The sequence below is a fragment of the Talpa europaea genome, assembly GCF_964194135.1.
Source record: "Talpa europaea genome assembly, chromosome: 5".
Taxonomy (NCBI): Eukaryota; Metazoa; Chordata; class Mammalia; order Eulipotyphla; family Talpidae; genus Talpa; species Talpa europaea.
In genome coordinates, this window is record NC_140071.1 from 71,436,125 (window position 1) to 71,458,705 (window position 22,581).

A 22,581-nucleotide genomic window follows, 5' to 3' on the forward strand; every position below is an offset into this window, starting at 1 on the left:
TTCAAGATTTTCCTGATTATATAAAATTAAATGCAAATCTATTAGGCACTAGAGCAGGTAGAGAACTCATAGAATATTTTTGAGTTACAAAAATGATTTCATATTCTTATCCCACAAATACCATCAATTCTTTCAATATTCAAAACATTCCATCATCATAACTTTTAGTTAATATAGTTATATTCCTGATTATAATATTGGTTTTAAAGGACAGGTGACTCTCTATTTGATTAAAATTTCATTCTGCCAGATATGAGCATATACTATGGCTAGTAAACAATACCAGATATGAGCATATACTATGGCTAGTAAACAATAAATTGTGGTTGACAGGTGTCTCTCTATTTGATTAAAATTTCATTCTACCAGATATGAGCATAAATTGTTTATAGCCATAGTATATGTTCATATCTGGTAGAATGAAATTTTAATCAAATAGAGAGACTCCTGTCAACCACAATTTTGTGACATAGAAAAGGCACATATTTGTATACCTATTTTAAAATAAGGAAATTATTATTCATCTAGATTAAATGACTTGTCCCTAGTCCTACAGCTGGTAAATACTAGGAAAATAATGGGAACATGAGTGTTTTGACAACCAATGCTGTGCTGAAAGAGTAGAAATTATTCTGCCAGTACATTCTGCATTGTCACAATGTGACACCAAATGAAATCATTTGACATTTTTCTGAAGATGATCTGAGCTGGTTTTCAAGTCAAGCATATTTTTCTATATTTCTTCCCTATACTCTACTTTTTCCATGCATTATAAAATTCATGCAGTTGCGTTCTTTGTTAGACATGCTATCTTTTCAGCTTTCTTGGCTTGTCTCTCTCTTAGATAACATCATCCTGGAGTTTTTGCTGGTATCCCTACTTTTCCATGATTTCATCAATCCTATTATGACTGAAGAAATGACACAGCCTATAAAACTTGAATTCTTTTCATCATGCTTAGTGGGCTTTCTCTAATTTGTTCTCCATTAATAAATTCTTCCTTTTTGTGAAATAAATTTTATATTCTGCACTAACAATTTTTTTTACTGATTTCAAAACTAATCTATCTATCTATCTATAATCTATATGTGTAAATGTGGAAAATGACATAAAAGTACAAAGTAGAAAATATAAATTTCCAAATATCCACTAGTCAAAGATCAATAAAATTTGTTTTTTTTTTTCTTGAAATGAATGCTTAATTAACAATTTTAAATTTGGGGCCTCCCCGGTGGCGCAGCGGTTGAGCGCTGGGTTGCGAAGCTGCCTGCTGCCTCTGCGGCCCGGGTTCGATTCCTGGCTGCTCCCCGGCCACCGGAGGAGGGGCCCACATGGCGCGAAGACCTCTCCTGCTGCCCGCTGCTCCCCTCAGCAGTGTACTTCGGTCCTTCTGCCTGCTCTGCTCCCCGCTCTGGCTCTGGTGAATTCTCTCACCCTCCCGTGCTTCTGACTGTACCCAGTGCATGTATAAACAAAAAACAAAACAAAATAAATAAATAAAAAAAATGCTTTAAAAAAACAATTTAAAATTTATCTTATTAATAATGAAGAAATTCAGGTGTATGCATTTGACTCAAACTACAACTTTAATAACAATCTATAACTATAAAAAATTTTTAGAATGTGAAAGCATGAAAGGTCATTTAGAGTCTTGTGGGTCATCATGAACACTTTAGCTTTCACTGGAATGAAATAGAGCACCACTGGAGAGTTTAAGGCAGATTAGCGAGTGACATTATGGAACTTTAAGGGTCAGCCTGGTTGATGTGTTGGGAACAGCATAAGAGTATGAGTTAAAAAGCAGAAATATTTGGTACAGGGCAATGCAGTACTTCAAGTAAGAGATGAAGGTGTTTTGGAGCAGAATGGTAACTTGAGGGGTACTAGAAATTGATAAGATTCTGATTATAGTTTAATATTAGAGCCAAAAAGATTTACTGGTGGACTGGCTAAGGGGTTGTAAGAGAAAGAAAGCAATCAAGACTTTCACTTGAGGCACACTTTAAAAATCTTACAATTTTGTTTATTACATCTCAATAAAGTTGAACTTAAGAAAAAGAAAAAAGAAAGTGAGTCCCTAAACTGACTAATTGCCATCAACTGAAATGGGAAAAGTTGAAAGTAGAGCATGTTGGGAGAAAATTAGTTCGTTTTTTATTAAATTAAATCTTTTTTAAGTAATGTTGATTTGCAACACTGTGTATGATTTAGAGTATAGGTTCTCACCTGTCCTGATACATGTTACCACACCAGTCATCACCAAAACACCTTTAATCCTCCACTATCGCACCCTTCTTCTGTTTGCTTCCCATACCCTCTTCTTCTGGTAGACTAAATTCTGCAGTCAAATTTCTAACTTTGTTTTGATTTAGTTTTTCTGCTACTTTGTCTTGTTTCTTTATATTCTATGAGTGAAATCATTCAGTATTTGCCTTTCTCCTGATTTATTTTGTTTAGCTAAATAACTTCCAGTTCTGTCGATGTCATCACAAATGGCAGTATTAATCATTTTAATCACTGAGTAGTATTCCATTGTGTATATATGTAATCACACCTCCTCTATCCATTCATCTATCCTTGGGCATTTAGTTTATTTCTGTAACTTGGTAATTATAAATAGTGCTGCAATGAATATAGGGTTTGGAATTTGTATTTTATGTTCTTCATGTCAATACCTACAAGTGGGATCACTGGATTGTAAGTTAGATCTTTTTATGTAATGTTTTGAAAAATTTCCATAATGTTTTCCATAGGGGCTGAGCTACTATATATTCTCACAAGCAGTATATGAGGACTCCTTTCCTCCACATCCTCATTAACACTTGTTGCTGATTATTTTGATATAGCCTTTATTACAGGTGTGAAGTGGTGTCTCATTGAGGTTTTCATTTGCATTTCCCTCATAGAAAATGACATTGAACCTTTTTTCTCCATGTTCCTGTTGTTCATTGCTTTGTCTTCTTTGTAGAACTGTCTATTAAGAGCTCCTGCCCATTTTCAAATGGGCTGTGTTCTTGTTGAATTCTTTGAGTTATTGTAGATATTGGCAATTAGCCCCTTGTCAGATGTATGACGTACAAATATTTTTTACCCCTTAGTAAGGTGTCTTGTTTAGTAATAGTTTCTCTAACTATGAAGAAATGTTTTGATTTAATGAATAATTGAATCCAGTGTCATAGAGTGTCTTGCCCATGTTTTCATTTGTGTTTTATGGTCTTGGGTCTTATATCCAAGTCTTCGCTCATTTTAATTAATTTTTGAATATGGTGTGAGATAGTGGTCTAACTTCAATTTCTTGCATGTCATTATACATTTTAGATGTGCTGTTGTGAAATGTTTAATGTTTCTCCCAGCAAAGAGGAGTGAGTGGCTATAGTCCTCTGGAATTGAAAAGAGAAGCTTAGATTGCATAGGAATGCTCATTAGCTTACAAATGACACTTACATGTCTCAGATTGGCTAAATAAATGCATATAAATAAGAGCAGAAACTAAAGAGATGTTAGAGAAGGGAACCAGCAAAGGATTTTCAAAAGGAGTAACCAATATAAGGGAGAAAAGTCAGGAAAACTTAATATCCTAGAACCAAGGTAGGAAATTGTATAACAGATAAAGAGGAATGAGTGATCAACTATGTCTGACATATCAATTACATAAAAATACTAGAACATTATTGGAATAAAATATCAGTAACCAAAAACAAGAAATATAAAAGTCAGGTGCTTTTTAAATTATTATTAAAAGACAGGCTAATTAAAATTGGGGGGCAATTAATAAAATTTATTTTGAATGGAAGAGTCATATTCACAATAGAACTATGCTGGTTAATATATGATATAAGTAATTATAATTTTCCTACCTAAAGGAATTAGATGGATATAGAAATTGTAACTTAGTTTCAAGTGTACAACATAAGGATTCAATATATATATATATATATAAAATGTGAAATAATCACAGTAAGTCTAGATAATATCTGTCACCACACATCTGCAGTTTTTTTCTTGTGATGAGAACTATTAAGACCTGCTTTCTTAGCAAGTTTCAATGGAATATTATTGACTACAATCAAGATACTGTGCATTATATCTCCTGCAGTTATTTTACTGGAGATACAGGAAAGTGATGAAGAGAGGGAGAAAACAAGGGAAGAAGGTGAAAGGAAAATCATTTAGTATACTTACACAAGTAGGGAAAAATATAGCTTGGGATAAATAATTGGGCTATTAAAACTATTAAATAATCTAAGATTTAGAGAATATATAAAATTTAAAAAACAGAACTGAGAGATCTTTTATTTCTTAAAAATGCTGTAGTACCTATTCTTATCTTTCAAATATTTCCTTGCCCTGCCTTTTCATTAACATGTATTTTTAAAAAGTCAGATTTCTAGCCTCAAGCCACATGTACAGAAAGACAAATCCCTATGAAAAATTAAGATGGTACAGGAAGATGAATATAGATATGAGTTCTGTCCTATCATCAATGCAGAACAAAAAAATAAAGTGGTCCTTGGTTTTATTATTAATATTCTAAACATCAATTTTTATATTTATTAGTTTATTATATGATTTAGCCTCTTTTATTTATTTATTTTTTATTATTCCTTTTTCATTTTTTAAAAATTTTATTTTATATAATTTTTACATCTTTTTTCATTTTTGCACAGTGTATGCATTTTCATTTTGGTTATAGTCCCCATACAATTCCCACACCCCTTATTTTGACCCTAATCCCTCCTCCCCCCACCCCATAGTGTGTCTCTGGTTTATAGTTGCTTGTTGATTTTGATTTTCACTTTATTATAATTAGTCTTTTAATCATGATATAGTATTGCTATCTCTTGTTAACTTTTTAAACTGGAAATCCGATACAGGTATGGCTCTCTCAGCTTTCCTTTGGGCCCCATTTGTTTGTAGTTTGTAGTTTTGCTTTCCAGTCCTTTAATCTAAGTCTATGTTCATTTTTGGAGCTCATATGCTTTTGCTAGAGACAATAAATGGATGGTTTTTCTTTCCTAATCCAACCAGACCCTCAATCTCTTTAAGTGGTAAATTCAGTTCACTTACACTTAGTGATTATTGATATATGAGAGTCTGTTGCTGCCATTTTGTCCTTAATTTTTGTGGTTCAATCTATTTCCTTTTCAGTTTTTTGTATACATGCCTCTTTTCAATTTAGATATGAGAGCTTCCTTTTAATATTCCTCAGTGGGATGGTCTAGTATTTGCATTCTCATTCAGTCCTTCTTTGTCTAAGAAGGCTTTTATTTCTCCATCATAGCTGAAGAAGAGCCTTGCAGGATAGAGTATTCTTGGCTGGCAGATTTTATCTTTAAGTATTTGAATCACATCATCCCATTCTTTCCTTGCCCATAGTGCTTCTTCAGAGAAATCCTATGTTAGCCTGACCAGGGTAACTTTATAGGTAACCTTCATCTCCTTTGCCCACTTCAATATTCTGCTTTTGTCTTGAACTCTTGATTGTTTCACTACTATGTGTCTGGTGTAGGTCTCATTTTCTTTTTATTTATTTATTTATTTATTTATTTATTAAAATAATAAATTTTATTTTTATATTCCCCATACAATTGCAACCCCCCCATTCTGACACCAATCCCTCCCCTCCCGCCCCCCATCCCCCAAAAAGTGTCTCTGGTTCATAGTTTTTTGTTGATTTTGATTTTCACTTTCTTATAGTTATTCATTTTCCTGGTCCCTTATTTAAGTTTTCTAGATTCCTGCTATGAGTGAGACCATCCGGTATTTTTCTTTTTCTTTTTGGCTTATTTCACTGAGCATGATCCCTTCCAGCGCCATCCATGTTGCTGCAAATTGCAACAGCTGGGACTACATCAAATTAAAGAGCTTCTGCACAGCAAAAGAGACAATAACAAAAACAAAGAGAAACCCCACCAACTGGGAAAACATTTTTGCACCCAACACTAATGATAAAGGACTGATCACAAAAATCTGCAAAGAGCTGAGGAGACTCAACAACAACAAAGAAAATAATCCAGTCCAAAAATGGGCAGAAGAGCTAAAAAGAAACTTCTCTGAAGAGGAAATGCAAATGGCCAACAGGCATATGAAAAAATGTTCAACATCACTTGTAATCAGGGAAATGCAAATTAAAACTACCATGAGATACCATCTTACACCAGTGAGAATGGCACATATTAAAAACACTAGCAACAACAAATGTTGGCGAGGGTGTGGAGAAAAAGGAACTCTTCTGCACTGTTGGTGGGAGTACAAACTGGTCCAACCACTATGGAGAGCTGTGTGGAGATTTCTGGACCTACTAAACATAGAGCTTCCATATGATCCAGCAATTCCACTCCTAGGTATTTACCCAAAGGACACAGAAACATCAATTCCAAAGAACACCTGCACCCCTATGTTTTTAGCAGCACTATTTACAATAGCTAAGCTTTGGAAACAGCCCAAATGCCCAAAAATAGATGACTGGATCAAGAAGATGTGGTACATATATACCATGGAATATTACTCAGCATTCAAAAAAGATTTAGCCTCTTTTAAAGAGAGCTATTTTATGAACTCACAGAATGAAATGTTATCAGCTTCTCTCCATTGCTGCATTTAGCAACTCAAGATATTGGGAAATTAACTGGAGTGGTTAATTTGTTTTTCCCATGTGAAGCAAACCTACTTCTGTCCAAATGGTTTCTAAGTCATTATGATCTAAACCCATCAACAGTAGAGCAGAATTACTTGAATTGAGGTTATAGGAGAATAGTGTTTGTTAATTCCTTCTTATCCTTTCATAATGGCTTGCACATGAACTGTATTCCATTTGTATGTCAAAGTTTCATTTTCTTTTTAAAATTGTTTTGTTAAGCTGACACCACATTATAAAATTACAGAGATTTCATGTGTGCATATTATAAATAAACATCTGCATATGTACCTTAAATTCGCCACTGAAAGTTCAATTCTATCCTTCACCGTAAGTTGACTCCTTTTTTCTTAATGTAAACTAGTACAAACTTTTGTAAAGGGAATTTGACAACATATGTAACTGGAATATTTTATATCTGTTAGTACCAATGACCAGTAATTTCACTTTGGGTAACATAGCCTATGGAAATAATAACATATCATAAATGCACTGCACACAAAGATGTTCATCACAGTGCAAAATAATAATAATAATAATAATCTAAAGGTGCATACCAAAACAGTTAAATAAACTATGCAGTCTTTTAAAACCTGATTGGAAGTATATAGGTTTATAATACATTAAAGAAAACGTCAAGATACTAATAACAGGGCCTCCCTTCTGGCACAAGGGGTTAAATCGCAGCACTATGAAGCTATATGCAGCCACTGCAGCACAGTTCAATGGCAGGCCAGGGAGGTGACCCACATGGAACAGCTGACCCCTCCTGTTTCATCCACTGATCCCTTCAGCAGTGTATTTCAGTACATCCACCTGTTCTGTTTCCCAATCTGTCTCTGGTGGATTCTCTCACCCCCCGGCTCCTCTGGCCTGCATCCCAGCTCTTACATGCATAAATAAATAAATGTTAAAAAATGATATTAATAGCACATACAATAAGAAATAATACTTTTTTTTTGGAATTTTTTTCAAAGACTACATGTTCAAGAAATGCAGCCCAAAGGAATTGGTAATGTGTTCTTGCCAGAAGAAATATTTCTTGTTAACATGAAAGGTTGGTTCACATGTGACTTCAATGGTCATCAAGTTTTGCCTATACTTTCACTGAATTTCATAGTTCAGTGATTCTTAGGCATTAAACTTGAGCATGCATTACCTGCCTTTTAAGGATGTTTTGAGGTGGCCTATAGGTTAAATCTCAGTGCTATCACCCCGATGGCCCGAATTTAGTATGCAGCCAGGGTGCTAACGCATATGGCACCACAGACCTCTCCTGTCTGGCCTGCTGCATCTCTTAGCAGTGTATTTCTCCACTCTATCTCTGGTGAATCCTCTCACCCCCAGCACATTTGGCCTACACCCAAGCTCTTCTATGTAAACATAAAATTAAAAAAAAAAATTAAAAAAGAATGTTTTGAAGCTTCTTATTTATAACAACCTGTTGTAAGCCAGCTTTATGCTTTTATTATTTTCCCCAACACCATCACTTGTGTCCCAATGGCCCTTTATATCCCCCATTCCTCTTAACCTCAGAGCCTGCAGGAAATTTGTTAGTGTCCACTAGTTTTTGAAAGTGTTTTATGATATTGAATTGTCTGCTATGTAAATATCCTGTATTTGTTTCTATAATTCTGATTTACTTTGTTACACATAATTCTCTCAAATTTCTTCCATTTGTTGAAAATGTCAGCATTGCATCTTCTAGCTGTATAATATTCCATGGTGTGTATAACTCATATCTTCTTGATCCAATCATGCTTTAATGGACATTTAAGCAGCTTCCATGTCCTAGCTCTTGTAAAAAATGCTTCTATGAACATTGTAGAACATACCAAATTTCATTATTGATGATTTCATATTCTGTGGATACATGCCCAAAAGTGAGATTGCCAAGTTGTACAGTATTTGGGTTTTAGTTTTCTAAGGTCAATCTAGATTGTTTTGCATAATGGTTGCACCAGTTCACATTCCATCAACAGTCTAACAGGGTTTCTTTTACTCCATATTCTCTCCAACTCTGGATGTTGGGTTCTTTTTAATTTGTGCTGTTCTCATGGATGTGATACGGTATCTCATTGTAGTTTTAATCTTCATCTGTTTTAGTAAGAGCAATGATGAACATTTTTTCATGTGTCTGTAGGCCCACTAGATATCATGAATTGTCTGTTCATTCTTGCTGCTACCCACTTATTTTCTTTCATTTTTATGTTGGTTGTACAACAATGTGAATATATTTAACCCTTAAAAAATATTTCCAATAGTAAACGTTATGTCCTGTACATTTCACCACAATTTTTTTTTTAATTTTACAACTAAACATAAATTTACCCAGTAATCCCACTCTTAGATATCTACCTAGGAGAAATGAAAGCATATAGCCACAGAAAGATTTGTATGTGAATGTCCGCAGCAGCATTATTCATAATAATAAAAAGTGGAAACAACCTAAGTGTCAATCAAGTGATAACAGGATAAATAAAATGTAGTACATCCATACAAGGGAATATTATCAAATATAAAAACATTGATGCTTGCTACAACATGGATTAATCTTTTTTTCCACTAAATGAAAGAAGTCAGGCATTAAAGACCATAGACTGTATAATTCTATTTGCATGAAATATCCAGAAGAGGCAAATTCATAGAGATAGAAAAGAGAAGAATGGTTGCTTGTAACTTGAGAGTAGGAAACATGAATGCACTATAAATGTACATGAAAAATCTTACTGGGGAGACAAAAGTGTCCTAATACTGTAATATAGTCATAGTTGTACAACTCTATACATTTACCAAAACTCACTGGATAGTACACTTCAAGTGGATGTGTTGTATATGAAATTAAACTTCAAATCTTTAAATTAAATAAAAATAAAAAGTTTATTGATTTGATTTTGTTGTGAACTGGCTCATTTTTTTTTCTCCCAATGGGTGAGTTTTAGGACTTACTCTAATGTGCAGCAGATTTACTTCAGAACCACATTTGTAATTAATTATACCATGGAATCAGACATGAATCATCAAATCCATTTCTTCCTTCCCTCATTCATTAAGCAAATATTTAGTAAGTACTTTGCTAGCAACTTGGAGAAAAACATGACAAAAGGCAGAAGTGGTACTTTGCAGTCCCAAAACTGAGAGTCCAAGAGCTTCTAAGCAAGCAAAAGGAGATAATGTGATATACCTTGTAACAAGACATGTGGATGTGACATGGCACATGTCGGATCATCTCATTTGATTTCAACATTAGGGGGTCCTAAAGATACTGTCAGCTGAGGTCTGAAAACCAAGTATGGAAATAAAGATGTAGCGGGGAAGGTAGGGGAGTAGTTGTCCATGCAGAGGTAACAGTATATGCAAAGGCCTAGAGGCAAGAGAGATGTGATATTTGGAGAAATGATGCTGCTCAGTGTAGGTAGTTCAGAGTGTGAGAGATGAAGAGTACAAAGAAATATTTTGGAAAGAGTAAGTAGGGGTCTAACAATAAAGAACTTTATAGGCATGTTAAGGAATGCCTCTAAAGCACTGGATTTTAGGGCATCCCCTGGTGGCACAGTGGCCACACTGTGAAGCTGTCTGCAGCCTCTGCAACATGAGTTCGATCCTGGCCTGGCCAGCAAGATATCCCACATGGTGCAGCAGACCTCTCCTGTCTCGCCCGCTGCTCCCCTCAGCAGTGTGTTTCAGTCAGTCTGCCTGTTCTGTTCCCCGCTCTGTCTCTGGTGAATCCTCTCACCCTCCCTCGCATCTGGCCTGTACCCAGGGTCTTGTATGCATAAATAAATAAATCTTAAAAAAAAAAAAAGCACTGGACTTTATTTTAAGTGGTATGGAGAGTTAATGAGGTATTTTCAGCAAAGGAATGATATGATCAGATTTGGAGACGGGTAGAGATGAAATGGGGAATAGTCATATCTGAAGCAGGAAGGCCTCTTAGGAGGCTGAGGATGATGGTGGGCCTAGGCCTAAGAATAAGCAGCAGTTGTTATGACAAAAACATTTGCATAGCTGGCAAGTGTCTTACTTCCATACACATTCCATCTATTCACATCAGGACCTCAGAATAAAATATTGGATCCACCAACCAGATTAAGGAACTTATTCTAGACTCTTATCCTCCATCTTTTTCCTTTGACTCAGATACTCCCCATCTTTTGTCCTTCTTGGCTGCATTCTTGATGTCTCAGTTTAGAAGTCCGTCCTTCAAAAATCCATCTGTGACCACATAGTTATACCACACACAGGCTAGAAGTCTCTCATGTAGGTTTCCTTTGCGTGTGCTTATTCTCTGCATAGCATTTACTGTGTCACTCTGCGATGAAATACACTGACTTTATTACTAAATGTATGGACTGAATAGAACTCTCTATGATAAAAGAGATATATCTGTACTCGCCAATATAGTATCCACCAGCTACATGTATGTACTTGAAAGTGGCTAGTGTGACTAAGAAACTGAATCTTAAATTTTACTTAATTAATTTACATAACCACAGCACAGCATTTTATTCTGTAAACACATTATATTCTTCCACCCATTTATTAAATGGATTGTTTTATTATGATTATGGATTTTGTATATATGTTTTAGATATTAATTACTTATCAGTTATCTTTTATGAATATTTTCTCCTATTAAGTAGAGTGACTATTTAATCATCTTATATTTTATTTTGCTGTATAGAAAGAAGCTTTTTTAATTTAAAGTCATCCCAATTGTTTATTTTCCTTTTTAATTTCCCGCTGCAAGGGCTTAGTCACCAAAAATCTCTTTATTGTTGATATCATGGAATGTATTGCCAATGATTTTTCTCTATGTATTTCATTGTTGCTGGTATTATGTCTAAATATTTAATACATTTGGTGATTGTGTATATGATATTGGTGAGTAAACTGCCTTCATTCTTTAAGTGTAACTTTTTAATTTTTGCCCCACCATGTATTACAGATTTACCACCATGTATTACACCATGTATTACAGTTACCCCACTGTATGGTCATGTATACTTTATTATAGATTGGGTGCTAGTATGCACATGGATTTATTTCTGGATATTCAATTCTGTTTCATTGATCCATGTTTCTCTTTTTGTGCCAGAATTATTTTTTATACTCCTGCTTTATACTAAAGTTTGAAGACAAGTAATATGATACCTCAATTTCTCTCTTTTATTCTTAGGATTCCTTTTACAACTCAAGACCTTTTTATGGTTCCATATATATTTCAATATTTTGTTTGGTTTCTTTGGAATATGTTGCTGGAATTTTGGTGGGGGTTAGATTAAATTTGTGTAGAACAGTCATTTTGGCAGGATAGTCATTTTGACTATATTGATTCTCCCATCCATTAGCATGGGAGATAGTCTGCATTCTCCTTATGTTACCATCTAAGTCCTTTAATAACATAGTTTTCATTGAATAGGTTTTTTACCACCATTGTTAGGTTGATCCAAAGTATTTAATTATTTTTGTTACAGGTATAATGATGCTATTTTCTTAATTTATTTTACTTATCATCTGTATGTAAAAAGATTATGGGATTTTGTATATTGATTATGTAACCTCTCCCTTTGCTGCATTTATATATTGTTTCTATTTTTTTTTTTTAAGATTTATTTATTTGAGCCTCCCTGGTGGTGCAGCAGTTGAGCGCTGGGCTGCAAAGCTGCCCACAGCCTCTGCAGCACCGGTTCTATCCCTGGCCACCGGGGAGGGTCCCACATGGCACGCAGACCTCTCCTGCCACGCCTGCTGCTCCCCTTAGCAGTGTACTTCGTCATTCTGCCTATTCTGCTCCCTGCTCTGGCTCTGGTGCATTCTCTCACCCTCCCGCCCTTCTGACTGTACCCCAGTGCTTGTATAAATAAATGTTAAAAAAAAAAAAAAAACAGAACCAGGGTATAGGCCAGATGTGCGGGAGGGTGACAGGATTCACTAGAGAGAGAGTCACTGGAGGGATTCACTAGAGGGAATGGAACAGGCAGATGGACAGAAACACACTGCTGAGGGGATCAGCAGGTGAGTCAGGAAAGGTCTGTCACGCCATGTGGGTATCTCTGCAGCCAGCAGCGGGGATGGAACTGGCACTGCAGAGCCTGTGGACAGCTTCACAGCGCTGTGCTCAACTGCCTGGGCCACCATGGAGGCCCTCTAATAAATTTTTAATGAAGTGTTTATGATCTCATGTCATCTGCAAATAGTTATAATTTCACTTCTTTTACAATTTGAATTCCCTTTATTTCCTGTGTTTGACTGATAGCTATAACAAAAACTTCTAAAACTAAGCTAAATAGGAATGATGACAATGAGCATCATTTTGTGTGCTGGATGTTATGGAAAAAGCTTTCAGTTTTTCAATTATTATAATGCCTGTCGGTTTGTAATATATGAACTTTATCACAGAGAGGTAATTTCCTGTAGTCCCCATGATATTTAGTTGTTTTTTTTTCTTATGTTCTTTAGTTTTTACCACAAATGTGTGCTGAATCCTATCAAATGCTTTCTCTGCATCTATTGATATTATTATATGATATTTACTTTTGTTGATATGATATACTACTCTAATTTATTTTCATATATTAAACCATCCTTGTATCCCTGGGATGAATATCAGTTTATCATGGCATATAACCCTTGTGGTACACTGTTGATTTCCATGGTTAGAATTTTGTTGAAAATATTTGCATCAATGTTTATCAGGAGTATTTGCCTTTAATTTTATTTTCTTGTGCTATCTTTGGTCTGAATTCAGGTAAAGTGAGCATCATAGAATGTATTAGGGACTATTCCTTCTTATTGTATTTTTAAAAGCATTTTGGGCAAGAGAACATTAGTTTTCTTTAATTTTTTGATAAAATTTATTTATAAAGTCATCTGGTCCTGGGTTTTTATTTTTCAGGAAATCTTTTTTTGTTTTTTCAATACTCATTCTAGTGATTGGTTTGTTAAATTCATCTGTTTGTTTCTGATTTAGTCTTGGCAGATTATACTGATGTTCAAATTTATCCATGTCTTCAAGATTACCCAATTTATTGACATAAAATTGTTCATAGTTATTTCTTATGATATTTTGCATTTCTGTGCTAACTATAGTAATTTCTCCTATTTCATTTGTGATTTTATTAATTATTTTTTTTTCTTTTTCAGCCTAGCTAGAGTTTTATTTATCTTGTTGAAGAATCAATGCTTAGTTTCAGTGATTTTTTTGTAGTCTTTTTGATCCTTATTTCATTTATTCATGCTTGTATTTTTATTATTCCCTTTCTTATGAATGTTAAATTTTGTCTGCTCCTATTTTCCAAGTTACTTTAGGTTTGACATTAAACTTTTTGGGGGGATTTTTGTTGCTTTTTAATGCACACTTATATTGTAGTTATCTTCTTCATCAAGACCACTTTTGCTATATCCCAGAGATTCTGGCAATTTATTTCATCATTTTTATTCATCTAAAGTAATTTTTTTTTAATTCCTGGTTTGGTTTCCTCTTTTATCCAGTTGCAATTAAGCAGTAGGTTCCTTATTCTTCATGTGGTCCCAATTTTTCAGTTTTCTTTTTCATTGACTTCTTTTAAGAGAAGGGATTAGAGGAGATGGGTAGATAAATTAAGGAAACATTTTCATTTTCTAGTACAAATTATTTTCACAGTCTCAACTCTAAATTGTTTCCTCTAAGTCTTTCCTATCCATGTCAGATAACAGATATTGCAGCAACAATTCATTTGATAGTTTTGTGATGAAAACGTGAAGCACCACTGGATACAGATTGCTCTGTCATTACTGCTTTATCATCTTGAAGTTCTAACCACAAATTCCTCCTTTTCTGTGTTTACATAGGCAGTTATAATTAAATGTTTGTGCTGGAACACTAATTATGATTTTTTTTTCTTTTTATATGTTAGACTATCTTGACTAGTAAGTTTCAGGTAGAAACAATATAATTTACTATGATCATACAGTGTACATTTACAAGACAGTATAAATTACTGATTTTTTGTAAACTAGAATATTTTCCATTTCCTTAAATTCAGTTATCCTCAGATATTCAAATAGTCTTGTCAAAATATCTACCCTTCCAGATTGGCCATATACCTATCTTGATTTTTATTCTGGATACCAAAGAATAACATTAATTTTAGTCTCTGATGCTGAAGCACTATGTGTATTTATAAATATCTATTGCTTGAACAGGTAATTTGCCACCTAATTCTACATAAGGTTAAGTTAAAGCATATTTCTTTTTTCTATAATGAGAGTTTTCAGAGGGAACATCAAAGAGAGTCAATGTGTGGGAATTAATTGATTGCCATCTTTATTATGGGGAACTGGTTTCAGAATATTATCTATCACCTCTCAAAAGACTGTAAGAACTGAACTACTGAGAAGAATCAACATTCTGACCATAATCGGTTTTCTCCATAAATTTACAATTAGTTATAAATTGTACTTAAGACTCAAAAACAATGAAAGGTGTTAAGGATAAAATGTTGACCAATATGAGTTAGTTACTATCCTGGTTGGCACTATCAATGCTCTCAATGTGGAGCTGAGGAACTTGGTCTCTGTGGCCATAGGAGACTCAAACTTCTACCAAGAAATCTGTTCTCTGATACCATAAATGTTGCATAACTGAGACGTGTTTAATGTTTTAATGCATAGTTACTCCAATAAAAATTTAAAACACAGATTTCCAACATTAATAGCATTAATAATATATTAATATCATTAATATTTCCAATATTATTATAGCAATATAATAATATTGCTACTACTGTGAGTTCCTCAAAAGGCCTCTGACCACCCATGTCCTGGATGTTTCACAGAGGCCTCCTGTGACAGGAGCTCCCCACACACACACAACCATCAGGGTCAGTTCTGAGTAATGCTTAAGTAACTCTGGCCCCACTGCTCTGAATATATTCAGTGCAAAGAACAGTGTCACACAGTAGCTGCCCAGAAAGTTTTCTGAGTAAACTGATGAATGACCTATTGCTTGGATTTTTTACATTTGATACATAAACATTTTATAGGAAACATGATCTATATGCCTAGTTCAACCCAACAAATAATGCTTTTGTATTATCTATCTCCGTTCCCCACGCCATCCATCAGGATAAAAACTGACTATGTATCTCTTAAGTACTTTAAGTACTTCTGATTATGTGCAGAAGTCCATCTAGGCACGAGATCCTCCAGGAGGTTGAACAAGCAGGAAGTTTGTTTGGACGTCTTCCCAAAAGTCCATATCCCATAAATAATCCACAAGTGAGAGAAAAGAAGATGTCCAAGAGATTAAATAACTCATAAGCATGCTACTTTTCTTCAGGCTCTACTTGATTTCTTTTTGGCTTTGGTCATAGAGTTTGAAAGTTATTTTTATGACCAGCTAGAGAAATAAAAATAGGCACAACCGTATGACTGGTTGCATAAGCTTGAGAAAAGCTCTGGGAAGATACATAGACTCCAAAACCAAAATTACTTACGTTCATTCCCTACCTACCATGTACCAAGCATTGTGTTGAGCCACATACACAGTTTTTCATTTAGTGCCCCATTAGCAAATTCCAGTTTTCCACACTTTATAGATGGTAAAACTAAGTTGTAGTGTAAATAATATGTACAAAGGTCATAGTTGTTAAGTGGCAAGGACAAAATGCAATTGTCTGTCTGCTTCTAGAGTTCAGGTTGTAAACACTGTGCCATATACTTTATATTGTAGGCAATTATATCTTACATGCTTAGTTTTTCTGCAATTATAAATTTTATGTTAGAATATCCAATATTTAAACTTGAGCAATCCTTGTGTTTTTTGGGACCACCTGTATTTTCTTACCATCTTAGGAACTAGTGCAAGTCACGATAGCAACACTCTCCTGTCACTTCCTTACCACTCTCCATTCATCGTACTTTTTATCTAAATCCCTTATCCAGTCTGGTGTGGCTCCCATAGTGATTGAATCCACTTTGGCAAGATGAGCTAGAGTCTGCCCACATTTTGAACAGACATGGAGTTACTTATTAAACCTCTTCTTTTCATTCACTTAGCACTTTTTTTCCTTTTGGTGTGCTGATTACTGATGTGTTGCATATCTACTGTATCCATATACTGACCCCACTATTAGAACTTGACTCATAATATATTATTGATAACTAAAGATAATCTCTTCTTCACCTTTCCTAAAATATATAGATTTGTCTCTCTTGTTTTGCTCTAAACTTTGAAGGACAAGCTTTAGACCTAATAATATTCCTGGATCAGTGTACTCCTACCCCTTTTCCATCTTACCCGGTCAGGCCAATCTTCAAAAACAGGACTGCCTTTTCAATATCCAAAACCTTGAGATTTTATTTGGCCCAGTCAATTATAAGTCAATATAGGATTATGAACCACAGAACTTTGGATACTTCATAATCCTAGTCCAGATTTTTGCACGTACATAAATAAGCTAATAAATAAATAAACGTATATTTGGATTGTATGTGAATATACTATAACACACAGATGAAGTACACTCTGACTTAAGATGCACTGCTTATATTTATTTCTTCTGAACATAGCCTAAAAAATATTAAAATAACAAGCATTATTTGGAGTCATCTACTTGGTTTACAATATTCGTAAGATATTAACTACAATATATAAAATATCTACTGTTTATAAGACATAAAACTGAACATTTTTATAGTTTTTAATTAAATAGTATAATGAACACAAAAGATAAGTGGTAATATCCCCGTTTCATAATTGTGTAAAGGTAGGTTTAAGCAGGTTTAGAGAGGTTAAGTAACTATGGATGATCTCTTAGGGCATAAAAAGAGATTTATTCAATGTCACTTTAATTCAAAATCATTGATTTTTCTATTTCTACTATAAAACACTCATTTCTACTATAACACACTCATTAATGTGAGATTTTCATAATAAAATCACTCTTGAAATGTGCAGATGTTTCCAGAATATAAAGAACTGGCACATTATTTTAATCTATTACCAGATTTAACAAGGGTGTCAAGGTATGTCCTAGTAGAAAGAATAAACTTGAATAAACAGAACTCAGGATAATAAATTTTGATGTTAAAAAAAGGAAGTTTTAAAAAATTCAAATAAGCATCTCTTTACAATAATGGTAAATAGGGGTAAATCCATAGCTCCAGGTCCTAAGTGACCAATGAGTAAGATAAGGATGCTAAATAAATAGAATAGACATAGACCTAGAAGCCAAAAAAGGAATAAAGAAGAGAATATGATAGGGCATAAGAGGAACTGATTATAGAAATGGTGCTATTACTTCAAAAGACTAATGGGGTAGGAGAGGATAGGAGAAATAGAAGAACTTCCACACTCCAATAACATCAGCTTTTAAAGTTACCTAATGATGGATGAGGGCATCTTATATTCAAGTCAAGCCACAAATGTACTTTAAAAATGAGGAGCAGGCCAAGCTTGAATTAAGGGATAGATAGGAATGCAGCCATTCTTAAGAGCAAAAAGTAAGAATTGGTGGTCATTGGTACTTTTAGAGTTGAGTCCATTGATAGAAAAAATTGAAATGAGAATAGCAGTAGGGTGCAAAAGTGGGTACTGGCTAAGTTATATATTCACATTTCAGATCAAGAATCACTATAAAGAGCCATCTAAGTAGGCCTGGTAGGTCTTTAGTTGAAGTACTGATTTCAAAAATGAGTTCAAAGCCTCTCCCTCTCCTTACAGAGTACACTTTGAAAGTGGAACACTCCATCTTAGGTGATTGGAGAAGCTTCTAAAGGTTAAATATGTAATTTCTGTGATCTGGACTCAGTAATGTGCCTCAAGGATTCTCTAAGGGAGCAGCTTTTCCATTTTTGTAAAAAAAAAACCTTGTTCTCTTTCTTTGATGCTCTTAAACTATGTCTACACATTAATGAAAGTCCTTTAAATTGTAGGTGCAATAGCCGGGGGAGTGGAGAGCACAGTTGACTATGGTGGAAGGGTATGGGTACTTTGTTGGTGGGATAATTATGATGATCACACGTAAGGGGAGAAAACCTATATTGTGAAAAAATTATCATGGATAAAATAATGGTACTTCATTAAAAATAAATAAAATAAGAATAAAAAGAAAAAGTAAGTCCAGCTTTTCAATCTGGGGTCTAAAGAGCTCTAAAACTGGAGCCATCATCCATAAACTTTGCCTGAAATCAAACTTTACTTTCTTCTCTTACAGTGCTTTCTCCATTAGAAAGTGGAGAAAATACTCTCCAGAGATATATCCTTAATCAATTATTGGCACAGGAATCCTCATCTCAGAGTCAGTCTTTAGGGAACATCCCTAAGACACTAACACAATAAATGGCCAGAGTGGTTGCAGAAAAGGTTGCCTATCTCCCAGTGCATTTCCATGTCACTAACATGTGGTTTGGTATCTTGTTTCCCTCTGCATCTACCCCAGATCCTTTCAGATAGTCATGTCCAAGGACACTTATATCAGAAGCACAGTTGTGCTTTTCATTACTGGAAAGCATGTGAGCATGTGCACATGAACACACACACAACCAGTTCAAGTTGTAAGGTGTTCCTATGAATAGGGTAAGGGATGGTATGAAAAAAAAGTCAGGTATATACAATTCTCTCATTCTGAAATATAGCAGACATACTACAAATATTATATTCTTAAAATACACTAGCAATTAGATAATATGGAAAATTTATTGAAGAGCAGCAGAACTATTTAAGCACAGCAATTTACAAATTTTACTAGCTTTTATCAGGTGTAATTACTTTTATTCTAGAATAGGTGTATGAGAATCTGTTTTACTTAATAAAGGTACGTGTGTAGTAGGAGATTGAGTGAGATGGTTAATGTAAGGGTTACCTTTCCTTACTGTAGTAGACATTCATATGTTTCTTGGACCTGACTTACGCGGGGTTTGCAATCATTGAGGCAATTCAGAATCTTATCTTCAAAACCATAACTTTGCTGTTCTGCCTGGAGATAGGACATAGTGACCATCAGTCACATCTACCTAAAGCCATGATTTTCAAAAAAAAAAATGTTAGCCATAGTAATACCACAAGTATACCCACCTGAACACATACATGCAAAACTCAATTGTACAATCAAAACAAAAATCCTGTGAAATCACACTTATTTTTCCTACCTATGTTATGCCCTATTTTCTATTATAATCAAATATATATCATTATTTTAAATGCTGGCAGTAACTAACTAAATTGATTTCAGGGTCAAGTGATGGATTATATCCAGTGCCTTTGGATATTAAGGATTTGCATCTAAGTGTTAATATTATTAGATGTATTATTCCTATAAATCAATATCATCTACTAATAACTTGTAGTTTATCAGCTCAATATTCATGTAACAAATATATCTTGATAACCTGTTCCATGTTGGGGCATTTTGCTGGGATCCAAGAAGGATACAAACATAAGAAAACATAATGCTCTCCTTCAAAAGTTCTCTACCAAGTTCCTTAGCTGCAAGTAACAGGAATTGATATAACATAAAGATATATTGCATTATATTTATTATATTATATTACAATATGTTAATTATTATATTATAGTTATAGTTATAAATATAACCGTATTTTAGAGTTTTAGAGTTACATAAATAATGTGGATAAATGCAGGATAGCTAATTGATAGATAGATAGATAGATAGATAGATAGATAGATAGATAGATAAATAGATAAACTTTCCCAAGATTGGGAGGTGAAAGAGAAAACCAGGTGAAGAGTTGAAAGCCCAGAGCCACAGCCATAGTCACACCTAGAGAGTTCCATTTTGCCCCTGCTTGTACTACAAACTTGATTGAATATAGCTAGCACCCCAAGCCAGCCCTGAATACCAGTTGTCATCACTGATCATCACAGTCTTGCCTTCTCCTATCATTGTTTCTCTGATGCACCGGCTCTTGATAAAATTCTACAGTGGTTATATCTGACTGTTTCAATTTGAGCATGTGTCTTTGCATGACTTAAAACTTAGATTCTAAATTAGTCAGATTCCTTGGATTCAGAACTTGGTTCTTCCAATTACTGCTATGTGATCATAAACAAGTTACTTTTTGTCTGTGCTTGAGTTTCCTCAACTCTGTGGAGTACATGTGAACCAGTTTAAAAAAACACACAATTCTAGAGAAATATGTAAGTCACTTCTCTTCAAGTCATTATATGCATATTTTCCATTAGGTTATATATATCATAAACATATATGCTTTGTATAGAATTTGAGCCACATGGGGCCATTGTGTTGCAGTAGGTATCATTCTTGTCCCTGTCTCTTCCACAATAAAAGAAAAGGATCATTTCTCAAATGTTGCTAATATTTTAGATGACACATTTATTTCCACTGTATTTCATAGTAGCTTAACTTCTAAAGGGACCCTGCAATGTTTTTTAATTCCATATTAATCTTGGCAAAATATTTCATTTAACTATGAAATGATACAAATATTTTATCAAATGCTATGCTACTTAGATCAAATGTATAATAAAAAAGGGACAAACTTCAAGATACTAAGGAATATTGCCATTGTTTTAAAGGGGAGGGTCAATTGACTGAGGAGTCACTGAGTCCTTATACTCCACCTAACTTTCCACTGTCAACTTCAAGGCCTCCGACCTGGCCTTCAAGGGTTGTGTAACCCTTCCCTCAATACGTACTCTAAGTTTCATAAATATTTAAATAATTTTAAGCTAGATTCTCATATCATTGTCAAATTGGTTTCAAACAGAAATATTTATATCTTTTTCATGGCATGTACATGATTGATACAGCTTTCTATAACACATGTAAAATCTGCAAAATAACTTTTACACATGTTCATGGCTGACAAATCATTGGATAATTAATTGTCTACTGAAATTCCAATGCTACTCAATGTTTCCCACTCTTAATCTTTCGCTTATCCCCTGAAAAATAAGAAACTATAAACCTTAGATATACTTAATACTATGTGAGAAATGAATGAATAAATGAACAAATGAATAAATGAATGAAAACCTATTGAATATAAAACTTCTAACCAAATTCCTTTGGAATGAGTGAGTTTAACCTTCTTCCTAGGAGGGGCAGATTATTTTTACCCTTTCCTCTTTCTTTTATTTTTCTGAATTTGTCTCAGGCAGCTGTTTAGCAATTTTAAAATTTCCTTGAAATGACTAAAACAAGAGGTGAGCTGGGAAGTTCGCCCAAGCCAGGCCCCTTCTGGCCTGCAGTCCAACAGGACTGCAGAGGGGGAGCAGGAACCCTCCGCCGGGACCAACCAAGCGTGCAGAGAGTGTGTCCGCATTGCCATTTTAGGACAGGAACATTTCTTCAGTAAAGACTGCTTGAAACCCGCAGAAGGCTCCCAGAGGAGCCAGAGGTGAGCTGGGAAGTTCGCCCACACCAGGCCCCTTCTGGCCTGCAGTCCCAGCCCAGAGGGAGAGTGGGAACCCACTGAAGGGGCAGAACGGGCACGCAGAGGAGTGTGAACCCACATCGCCCTTTTAGAACAGGGACCTTTCTTCAGTAAAGCCTGCTTGAAACCAGCAGATGGCTCCTGGAAGAGCTAGAGGTGAGCTGGGAAGTTCACCCAAGATGCCGGACAGTACCAGCAACACAGTGTCCCAATGCATATGACAAATTAGAAAACAGACAGTAGGGAGTAGAAAAATCACACTCAACCCAGCAACTTCTCAGGAAAAAAGCACACCACAAAAAGAGAAGCACCCCCCCAGATTGCAATGACAGTAACTTGGAAGAACTTCTGAGCCTTCCAGAAAGAGAATTTAAAATTGCCATCATTAAAAAACTGACAGAAGTCATAAAGGAAAACAATGATAAGGGAAAAATAATCAATGATCAGAAGAATGAAATTGAGTCCCTAAAGAGGGAAGTAAAAGAAATGCAGGAGAACAAAGAATTAATGGAGGTGCTAAAAAACTCTGAGAAAAGCAATGA